The 6,276-nt window shown below is 44.3% G+C and overlaps 1 pseudogene; it reads left to right on the plus strand.

Annotated features, from left to right (window-relative positions):
- The first annotated feature begins 4,174 nt into the window (after positions 1-4,174).
- LOC136637843 (5S ribosomal RNA) lies at positions 4,175-4,291 on the plus strand (annotated as a pseudogene).
- Positions 4,292-6,276: the final 1,985 nt, after the last annotated feature.

The raw sequence follows: 6,276 nt of genomic DNA on the forward strand, positions 1-6,276 counted from the left end.
TAAGCATCTGTTTTGCTGCTAACATTTGTTGAAATATGAAATATTTGCACTTTATCTGAAAGAAAGGACTTTAATGTCATGGTAAATATTAACATCAAAGCACAAACTTTTTGTCTGTGATCACTTCATGGTCCAGGGAGGGGGCCACACCTGAATGTTAAAGTACATACAAGAGCACATTCTTTATCCAATGCATAATTAATCTGTGGAAGACCTTACCACAGGAGGTTGTGATGGCACCTGGCAAAGATGCCTTTAAAGGGGATTAGATAGATTTATGGAGGGGAAAGTCCAAATTAGGTTACAAGTCATGTTTGCTGTATACACCCTTTGGGTTTTAGAGGTAGCCTATCTCTGAATGCCAGATGCAAGAGAGCGGCAAACAGTTCACAGGTATCTTTGTTATCTTTTGTGCTTCCGGAGGCATCCGGTGGGTCACTGTGAGATACAGGAAGCTGGACTAGATGGGCCTTTGGCCTGATCCAGCAGGGCTTTTCTTATACAGAGCACAAGATTTCCATACAGAAGGGGCCAGATTCAATCTCTGGCATATCCAAATTTGAAATGAATGCTGTTTTCCTCTACATTCTGCCCATTTGTCTGTAGGAAACTTTTAACTCCCCAGAAGCTTTAGTGCAAGTTCAGGAGCCTAAAAAGCCGCTGCCAAGCAGCCAGTGGCATAGTTAGAGGGGGTGAAAGTACTAAGTTTTGCAGGGAGCCTCACCATGGTGTGCAAGCAACCCCTCCCCTTTGGAGCCATTCTGGGTGTTGGGAACGAAATGAGGCATATGCTAGAGTGGCCCAGAAGGAGAGGGGCCACTTGCTTGCCATGGTGAGCCTCCCTGCAAAACTTAGTGCTTTGCACCCCCAATAGCTACGCCACTCCAAGCAGCCTGTATATTTTGTGTGAAACTCCATTATTAGCCCACATGCATTTGTAGACTAGGAAAATTCTGAGATTTGCATGCACTTTGCGATTGGGCAGCCAAACCTGTCCATCTAGCAACCAAATTCTAACACTGGGCATCCTAACCGAATGCTAACCTATGAGGTCACAAAATGCAACTCTGTAGTGTGCCACCAGGCTGCTCCCGGAAATGGCAAGTGGTGCCAGCTGTGTGGAAGAAGCCTCCCTGCAGCCTCCAGCATCAGTAAGTCAAAGGCTAGGGATGCTGTGGGTGGGGAGGGGAAGAGAGTGGGAGGACTGGAGGCATTTCTGGGCAGGAAGGAGCAGGAGCCAGGATGGGGAAAAGGCAGGGGTGGCTCAAGCAGCATTGGCACACACTGGAACGTATCCCCTCTGTTTAAAACTTCCCTGCCCTTTTACTCTCTTTTGACATACACCTCCAAAATAAGTGGCATATATATTCAAGGAGACTCACTGGAGAGCAGGCCGTCTACCAAGAGGTAAGTGCAAAATAATTTTACTTACCTTCTGCAGGCTGTTTGATCACCCTCCCACCATAGGATGCAGTGCATGCCTTTCTGGCACTGCTGTATCAGTGGGAGGGGAAAGGATAGGATGGGGATCTTAATCCCATTGTACTCCTTGGGACATACTTCTGAGTAGGCGTGGTTAGGATTGGGCTGTAAACTAATATAAACATGATTTCTAAACTTTCTCAATTTTGTTTGTTCGCACATTTTCTCGTTCAACCCTAGTAAGAGGAAAGATCTGTGTTGTTTGTTTCTGAGATCAGAAGCAATCCTGTACCTACCACTCCTTTCAACAACTCTTTGCCCCTTGTCTGTAAGCTGTGACATTAGCGTAGGTATGATTTGCAAAAGCATCACTCTGTAAACATTTGGTCATCTCTGAGAGTGAATACATGGATTACCCAAGAGACACATGCTTGTCACACTTCACTGAAGATGTTTACAGTTTAATAGCTCTTTGAAGAGTCTGATTTGGCATTTATTTTTCCTTGATTTGCCCTTTTATCTCTGAAGTGAGTAAGTAAGCAATGCTGACTACTGGAACTTTGATACAGTCTTCTTGTGAAGCCTGGTGCACCTGCCAACATGAGTTGCTTGCCATCTGTGTATTCAGGTGTAAGAGTAGATGACTCAGCATCAGAGCTTGAAAACGTTGTCATAGCCTGATTTTTCTTCATTATAAGATCGGCTAATTACATTTTCTCCATCTGGGTGAGGAAGAAAAAAAAGTCACCACCATGTCTTATATTTTATCGTAATCGCCACATTAGAGCGTGTTAAGGACTTGGCTGATTAGATACAGCATCCTGACCTAAAGGTGAAGGCCAGAACTGACTCTAAGAAACAATGTTAAAATAAAAGTTGCTGAAGCTGTCTTTCAAGATCCAGATATCTATTTTAATGCTGTAAACTAGATTCCACAGGCCAGGAAGGAAGTAAAACGTGAAGCAATGATCTACACAAGCATTGCAAAAGAAGACTGGATCTGAATGCATAGAGGAGTGGGAGTTCCTCCTCTCCCGTCCTCCAAATGACCTGCATTCAGTAAGAGGACTGGTATGTGCAGGTAATATGCATGTAGGCTCTTCATGCAGTTGGGAATTCTGGATGATCAGGGTTCTGCGTAACACAAAGAGACTAGGTATGTACAGCTGCATGTGCGTGAAGGCCTTTTTCAGACCTTCTGCACAATAAATAAGGCTTAAATCTCAAAGCTTTATGACCCCTGGTAGAACTTCAAGCTAACCAACATGAGTCAAATTTGCACTGTACAGATCTCATTAAGGAAAGTTTCAGGAATGCTTGAAATTTAAGGAGGACAAGAACAAAGCACCAATGAGGGGTACACAAAACAAATGAGAAGCCTGCTTTGTGAGCCTCTGAATCTTTCCAATAGTTACCAATAAAGCTAGCCAAGCAGGAGCAAGGCTTGCTGTTGGTTCTGAAAGCTCTACCTTCAGAGTATTGCAAAGAGGTTTCCCGAGCCATTGGTTCAACTGCTGAGGTGTTATGGCATGTTTATGAACATCGCAACCGCCCAGAAGCTTAACAAAAATGGCAGCACACCATGGCTAGAAAAAAGATGGGGTTGTGTGTTTTTGATAAATTATGATTCAGATGATAAATTTTTTAAATATTAATAGGGAAGTTTTCAAGAAACTGCATCTATTTACCCTTGCTAGAAGGGCTGGATTCTGGTTTTTGCCCACCAGTCTTGTCTTTTGCAGTCACCATGGAAATGAAATAGTCTGAATGAGGCTAACAAACAACAGATACTGTGGCCAGAAATTTTGCTTTGTCAGTTTACCCAGTGAATGGTGGCCATAGTCCATTTCTTGTTGGACCCTTTCAGAGAGTCTAGTTCCAACTGATTCTCTGCCTTTGAGTTCTGCAGATATCAGTGCTCATGGAATAAAATAGGTTGTCTGAATCTATCAAAGAATGTGTCCCCTGTTCTGTCTCCAAGTATTTAAAAGGTAGTCACAAAGAAGGTACAGAGCAATTGTTTCTACTGTCTATTATGATAATCAGATACAGTGGAGGGCAGGACTCCTCTACCTGTGTTTGTTGTGCACAAGAGCAAATTTTGGCTAGTTTACACTGTCTTGCCAACCTTCCCACTTCTATGCGACTATTAAAGACTCAGTAACCCTTTCTTCCTTTATATCTGGTCACCCTAGCCCAGGTAAGATGCAAAGGCCATGCAAGAAGCGGCAAGAAGAAATGTAATAAAGGCTAAAAACGGACAAGTAACCCCACACTCTGCAAATCTCCATGCTCTATGTTTTAATTTTATACCTAATTCATCTCTTATTAATCATAATAGCACCCCAACATATTGTCCAAAACTGGCTTTGACTCTGCAAGCAAGTATATCAAAGATTCCAGTTTCTTAAAAGTGCACCACCAGTAGTAAAACACTTTCCAGCATTGTAGGAAAGCTGTTTGCCCAAGTTGCACTAAAGAGGCTCCAGGTACTTGCAGAGAGCGTCTATCCAGAATCACAGTGCGGATTCTGAGCCAACAGGTCCACCACTGATATGATATTCTTCCTTAGACAGCTGCAGGAGAAATGCAGGGAACAACGACAGCCACTCTTTATAGTCTTCATAGCTCTCATGAAGGCTTTCAACCTGATCAGCAGGGACAGCCTCTTCAAGATTCTCCCCAAGATCAGATGTCCACCCAGGCTCCTCAGCATCATCAGGTCTTTCCACGAGGGCGTGAAGGGCACCCTGACAGCAGCTGTGACCCTGCACATGCCTGATCTCAGCTGATCTTGGAAGCTAAGCAGGGTCAGGCCTGGTTAGTACTTGGATGGGAGACCACCTGGGAATATCGGGTGCTGTAGGCTTATACCATAGTCTTTCGAGACTGAAGGTTGCCAACCATGAAGGGCACTGTAGTCTTTGATGACTCCACATCAGACCCTTTGACATCCAAATCAGAGTGAAGCAGGGCTGTGTTCTTGCGCCGACCTTGTTTGGAATTTTCTTCAGTATCCTACTGAAGCATGCCTTTGGAACTGCAACAGAAGGCATCTATCTCCGGACCAGATCAGACGGAAAGCTCTTCAACCTCTCCAGACTGAGAGCAAACTCCAAAGTCCAGCTGAAATGTCTGCGTGACTTCCTCTTTGCCAACGATGCAGCTGTCACCACCTACTCTGCCAAAGATCTTCAGCAGTTCATGGATCGTTTTAGCAAGGCCTGCCAAGACTTTGGACTGACAATCAGCCTGAAGAAAACACAGGTCATGGTTCAGGATGTGGACTCACCTCCCTGCATCACAATCTCTGCGCATGAACTGGAGGTTGTCCATGACTTTGTGTACCTTGGCTCAACAATGTCCAACACTCTTTCTCTCGATACCAAGCTGAACAAATGCATCAGTAAAGCAGCTACCCCGTTTTCCAGGCTCGCAAAGGGAGTATGGTCCAACAAGAAGCTGACAGAATATACCAAGATCCAGGTCTACAGAGCTTGCATCTTGAGTACACTTCTGTACTGCAGTGAGTCATGGACTATTCACTCACAACAAGAGAGGAAACTGAACGCTTTCCACATGCGCTGCCTCCAACGCATCCTCGGTATCACCTGGCAGAACAAAGTTCCAAACAACACAGTCCTGGAACGAGCTGGAATCCCTAGCATGTATGCACTACTGAAACTGAGACGCCTGCATTGGCTCGGTCATGTCGTGAGAATGGATGATGGCCGGATCCCAAAGGATCTCCTCTATGGAGAACTCGTGCAAGGAAAGCGTCCTACAGCTACCTGTTTCACAGGTACCTGTATCACAGCTGTGATACAAGGACATCTGCAAGAGGGATCTGAAGGCCTTAGGAATGGACCTCAACAGATGGGAAAACTTGACCTCTGAGCATCCCACTTGGAGGCAGGCTGTGCAGCATGGCCTCTCCCAGTTTGAAGAGGCACTTGCCCAACAGACTGAGGCAAAGAGGCAAGGAAGGAAGGCCCACAGCCAGGGAGACACACCAGGACAGACTACATTTGCTCCCAGTGTGGAAGGGATTGTCACTCCCGAATCGGCCTCTTCAGCCACACTAGACGCTGTTCCAGAACCACTTTTCAGAGTGCAATACCATAGTCTTCTGAGACTGAAAGATGCCAATGATGTGGTAAAATATAATGTGTATTCTTTGAAGCTATTTTGGATGAATGGGATCTTTTTAGGACTCAAACATAAGTTTATTAGATGAGCACAGACTATTGGTGACATCACATTAAACTTCGATTAATGAATCCCAGTGACAGTCGCAGTCTCAGGAAAGGCCCCACTAGATTAATGTACTATTGAATCTGTGACTAAAATTTTAGATCTATGTCTTTGCTTTTTCCAAGATTTTTTTTAAGCTCACTTCAAACTGGCAAAGGCCGCATTAAGTGCACTTCATCATTTTTAAGGGATGAAGATTAGGCTTTGACTAATTGGTAGATTTGCCCATTATTTAAATGCAACTTGTTTGCCATTCCATCATCTGTGTAGAATCCGGAAAGACATCAGACTCTCCCATCAATTTACTTAGAAAAGAATAAATGAATAAATAGGCTGACAATTTCTCCCCTGGGATGCTCTCTGACACTGTATTGTTTCTCCATTATTAATTACTTATGTAAAAATAATTTGCTGTACAGGAACATCTACTCCATGTTTAAAAGAGTGGATCAGGTGTCCATCTGCTCCCACTGCTGTGTGCATTTCATTTTCTAAGTCTGACAGCGCATCACTCGGTCTTGCATTCATTGGGCAGAATCAAGAAGAGAATAGATTGCAGGTATCAAAGGGTTACTTCTCCAAGTTTGAGTGCCCACAGTG

This window comes from Tiliqua scincoides, chromosome 1, assembly GCF_035046505.1.
Source record: "Tiliqua scincoides isolate rTilSci1 chromosome 1, rTilSci1.hap2, whole genome shotgun sequence".
Taxonomy (NCBI): Eukaryota; Metazoa; Chordata; class Lepidosauria; order Squamata; family Scincidae; genus Tiliqua; species Tiliqua scincoides.